Genomic DNA, 5,616 nt, shown 5'->3' with positions numbered 1-5,616 from the left:
AATCAGGTGCCTGAATGATTGGAGTGGTGGTGAGTGCTTCCTTGAGGTAGTCAAAAGCCTGCTTACACCTGTCATCAAAAACAAAATCAACATCTTTTTATAGTAGATTGGATAGTGGAAGGGCCTTCTTGCTGAATTCTTTGACAAATCGCCTATAGAAACCTGCATGGCCAAGAAAAGATCGAACCTCTCGCACGCAAGAGGGGTAAGGCAACTGTGAAATAACAGAAACTTTTGCAGGATCTACTTCTATGCCCTTACTAGAAATAATATGCCCTAAAACTATACCCTGCTCAACCATGAAATGACATTTCTCAAAATTAAGAACAAGGTTAGTCTCAATGCATCTATTCAGAACTCTATCCAAACTATCCAAACATGCATCAAAAGAGGATCCATAAACAGTAAAATCATCCATAAACACCTCTATGCAATTTTCTAAAAAATCACTAAAAATACTGAGCATGCACCGCTGGAATGTGCCAGGGGCATTGCATAGGCCAAAAGGCATCCTTCTATAAGCAAAAGTGCCAAAAGGGCAGGTGAATGTGGTCTTCTCCTGATCCTCGGGAGCAATATGAATCTGAAAATAACCAGAGAAACCATCAAGAAAACAGTAGTGAGATTTACCTGCCAGACGCTCAAGCATCTGATCAATGAAGGGCAGAGGAAAGTGATCCTTCCTAGTTGCTTGATTCAGCCTCCGGTAGTCGATGCAAACCCTCCAACTATTTTGGACTCTGGTGGGTATGAGCTCATCCTTCTCATTCTTAACAACAGTGAGACCTGTCTTCTTGGGGACAACCTGGACCGGACTCACCCACTGACTATCTGATATAGGATAAATGATCCCAGCTTGAAGAAGCTTGGTCACCTCCTTCTTCACTACATCCAAAATGACAGGGTTGAGTCGCCTCTGGGGTTGTCTGACTGGTTTAGCTCCATCCTCTAAGAGTATCCTATGCATGCAAGTGGATGGGCTGATACCAGGGATGTCCGCCAGGGTCCAACCGATGGCTTTCTTATGCTTTTTCAGAACGTGCAACAGTTTCTCCTCTTGAACAACATCAAGGGAGGTGGAAATGATAACTGGAAACTTCTCATCATCCTCCAAGTAGGCATACTTGAGGTTTTCTGGTAGAGGCTTTAATTCTGGAATGGGTGCTGGCTGAACAGTGGAAGGAACTAAGGGTTCCACAGCATGTACCTCAACCTGCAAGTCAGACTCACGTGTACTTCCTGAAACATGGTTAGTGCATTCTGACTGTATAAAATCAAGACCAAGAGGTACAACACCCAAAGTATCAAGTTCAGATGCCTCATAATCACATTCAGATTGATATTCAGATTGACATTCAGATTCAGACTCAATACATGGAAGATAGTTATACCAATCAGATGAAAATGAATGCTTCTTAGCATGAGGAGAATCTAAACCATAAAAGTGCTCATCAACTAGATCATCAATCAATTCAGCACGAAAAACAGAATGAGCTTCAGAAGGAAATTTCATGGCATCCAATATATTAAAATGAACAGCAATATCACCAAATTCCATAGACAAGGTGCCAGCATAAACATCAATCTTAGTCCGGGCTGTTTTTAAAAATGGTCTACCTAAAATGATTGGGGCAGAACCATGGGAAAATCCATCTTCCATATCAAGCACATAAAAATCAGCAGGAAAAATTAGTTCACCAACCCGAACTAAGACATCCTCTATTAAACCTGTAGGGTGGGCAACACTCCTATTGGCCAATTGGATGACCACACCCGTAGGTTGCAAAGTACCAAGAGACAAAGAATTGAAAATAGACAGAGGCATGACATTAATTGAAGCACCTAAATCAAGCATGGCATTTTCAAACTTATTGTTACCAATAATGCAAGGTACACAAAATGTACCTGGATCCTTACACTTCTCAGGAATGTGTGGAACAGATTTACCTATGAGTGCTGAGACATTCCTGCCCATGCTGATTCGCTCATTGCCCTTTAGCTTCCTCTTATGAGTGCACAACTCCTTCAGAAACTTAGCATATCTGGGAATTTGCTTGATGGCATCCAGCAAAGGTATGTTCACCTCCACCTTCCTGAAGGTCTCCAATATTTCTTTATCCATCTCTTCCATCTTTTTGCTTGGAATTGATTTTGGCGGAAATGGAAGAGGAACAGGAGCTTGATATAGATTATCAGTGCATGCACTAGAAGAAGGTCCACCTGCATGAAAATTTTTACTACTACCTGCATGGCTCTCTTTCTCAAGTGAAGGCTCAGGTGGAGGTACAACAACTGTAGGTGGTGTTAGGATGTCAATTTGTTTGCCAGACCTCAAGGTGATGGCACTTACATTCTTCGGATTTTGCACAGTTTGTGAAGGTAGCTTGTCTGAATTTTGGGACTGTGCTTGATTGAGTTGAGTGGCCATCTGCCCCATTTGGTTTGTCAAACTTTGAATGGAAGCTCTGGTCTCTTGTTGGAACTGCATGTTTTGAAGAGTCATCTGCCTCACTAACTCCTCCAATGTAGGTTCAGAAGTAGATGGTTGAGGAGCTGGTGGTGCAGGAGCTTCATGTTGTCTCTGTTGCTGCTGTAGGATAGGAGGAGGCACATATCTGCTAGGACCAGCATTGTTTTGGAAGGGAGGTGATGGTTGTTGTTGTTGTTGCTGCTGGTTAGACCATCTGAGATTAGGATGATTTCTCCAACCTGGATTGTACCTATTGCTGGAGAGGTCATAACTTTGCTGTTGTTGTTGCTGTGTTGGTCTGTTATTGTAGATATTTGCAGCATAGGCTTGTGGGGCATCAGGACCTATAGAAGAGTCTTGCAAGGAGGGACAAGCATCAGTTGGATGATTAATTGAAGTGCAAATTCCACATACCTTTGCTGGTGGTGGACCTGACTTTTGATTTGTAGCCAGTTGTGAGACCAAGGTGGTGAGAGCATCAATCTTACTCTCCAACTTTTTGTGTTCAGTGGAATCTGGGGCTACCATATCATGCACACCCCTCACAACTATGGAATCACTCCTCATATTGAATTGTTGTGAGTTAGACGCCATTTTTTCAATCAACCCTCTAGCAGAAGCAGGTGTCATATCTCCTAAGGCTCCTCCACTAGCTGCATCAATCATGCTTCTATCCATCATGTTCAACCCCTCATAGAAATACTGTAATAATAGCTGCTCAGAAATTTGATGGTGAGGGCAGCTAGCACACAACCTCTTGAATCTTTCCCAGTACTCATATAAGCTCTCCCCAATGAGTTGTCTAATTCCAGATATATCCTTCCGGATTGCAGTGGTCCTGGATGCAGGGAAGAATTTTTCGAGGAATACTCTCTTCAAGTCATCCCAGCCTGTTATTGAACCAGGAGCCAGATAGTACAACCAGTCCTTAGCAAGATCCTCTAATGAAAAAGGGAATGCTTTCAGATAGATGTGATCTTCAGGGACATTAGGTGGCCTCATGGTGGAACAAACAATGTGGAACTCCTTGAGATGCTTATGTGGGTCTTCACCTGCACGACCATGAAACTTAGGCAGCAAATGGATTAGTCCAGTTTTAAGCACAAAAGGAACATCTTCCTCAGGGTATTGAATGCATAAACTCTCATAAGTAAAATCAGGTGCAGCCATTTCCCTAAGTGTTCTCTCTCGAGGTCCAGGTTGGTCAGCCATGTTTTCAGTTGAGTCAACTTCAGATGCTACACTCACACTATGGGTATCACTCTCAGGTGAGACTATATCTCTAACTAATCTATGGTATGTTCTATCTATTTCAGGATCAAATGGATGCAAAGTGTGTGGATTGTTCCTAGTCATACACTACATGCACCACTATAGTAATAGTGAACAAAGGGGGATTTTTATGAAAACTTAGAAAACAACAAAACTAATGCACCAATATTATCCTAAAATCATTAGCTACTACCACACAAGAATTAAGGCAAAATGATAAATCTAGCTGTCAAAATCAAAAATGAATTCTAATATTCTGCACTATTCACATTCACATTAATACACTAAAACAAAACACACAAAAATTGACAAAGACTCTAAAACATAAAACACACAACAAAACACCACAAAAACAAATACAAAAACGCACAGCCTTTTACAGAAACTGATGATCCCCGGCAACGGCGCCAAATTTGATCGAAGTCGTATCCGGTCAAATAAAAACAATTAAATGTAGTACTAGGAAGTTGTCCTAGGTCGTCTCTCAAGGACCATTTTTCTCTGTCAAAGGCTTAAACACACGAAGTGGGGGGGGGTTTGGTTGTTCAAATTTTTAATTTTATAACACAATAAAATGCAGATAACACAATAAGTAAAATAGATTGGCTTCTTGTTTGGATTGTAACTCTCTTATCCTTGGTTCACAATAAGATTGCTCTATTAACCACTTAATCCTTGTTCCATCCGAGTTAACCAACTAAGCGAAGATTAACTCAAGATTTCCCTACACGAATTAAGCAAACGTATACAACATCAACCTCTTCACAGATTAAGCAACTGTGTCATTAAGCATAACCCATTAAGCATGGACATACTGATATAGAGGTTAAATGAAGAAGAACAAAGTAGAACAGAGACATACAAACATACACAACCTCAAACAGAGATTACAATCCATAACAAGAAACCAACCCAAAGGTTTTAGCCTTCCATTAAAATAGAAATGAAATGAAAATGCAAGGAAAATGAAAATGCATTAAATCAAGTTAAAGAGTATTACAACCTAGCCTTCCATGGAGGAGGCAAAGAACAGAACTAAAATGCATACAAAAGGAGAAGACAATAAAACATAATTTGCAACTACAAGAGAGAAAATAAACTTAAAGAAAACAAAGAGAAGGGAGGTAGAAGAACACCCAAGAGTAACTTATTTGAAGGTGTTTTGGGATGTCTTACAATGGAGAAGTGAAGGCCTATTTATAGCCTTCATCTAACACAAAAGAAATATAAAATAATGGGAAAAAGCTAAGACAAAACGAAATGGGATGAGTTGGTGTTGTTGGTGGGATGAGTTGGATGCCATTTCCGCACCGATTTTTGACCACCGAAATTGTCCTTCTAGATGAACGAATTTGAACACGGTTCCTTCTGCAAATATTTAGGTCTTTGTCTTAGCTTTCCAGGGCCACCGAGTTTGCACCATTTGGATCACTACAGCCCAAGTTATTCCCTGAAAACCGAGACATGTTCATCAGCCCAAAAACAGCGAGAATTTAGAATAATAATTCCCAACTTTCCAATTTGGCCCAACAACACACATATCTATCTAAATCCTATAATTAACCATAGATGGAATGTAAAATAGCTAAATTGAAGGAAAAGATACATATCAAATTATGATTTATCAGGTAGTACCCTAGCTGATTACCTAGCACACGGGCCGACCAATGATTACCAATCCCTTCAGGATGATTTCCCCGATGAGCATGTAATGAGTATACAACATGAAGATCCCAAGGATGATACGTGGACCATGTACTTTGATGGAGCCTCCAACATGCTTGGACAGGGGATTGGAACAGTACTAATCTCCCCACAAGGAAAGCATATCCCCCTAACGGCAAGACTCAACTTCGACTGTACAAATAACATGG

General features: G+C 40.7%; 1 non-coding gene across 1 annotated transcript; it reads left to right on the top strand.

Annotated features, from left to right (window-relative positions):
• Positions 1-3,194: 3,194 nt before the first annotated feature.
• LOC145956653 (small nucleolar RNA R71) lies at positions 3,195-3,299 on the top strand. The gene has a single exon (XR_014432892.1). It is a non-coding gene; the product is annotated as a small nucleolar RNA R71 (small nucleolar RNA).
• Positions 3,300-5,616: the final 2,317 nt, after the last annotated feature.

This window comes from Cajanus cajan, chromosome 3 (genome assembly GCF_000230855.2).
Source record: "Cajanus cajan strain Asha chromosome 3, NIPB_CcT2T_4, whole genome shotgun sequence".
NCBI lineage: Eukaryota > Viridiplantae > Streptophyta > Magnoliopsida > Fabales > Fabaceae > Cajanus > Cajanus cajan.
This window is presented reverse-complemented; position numbering and strand designations above follow the sequence as displayed.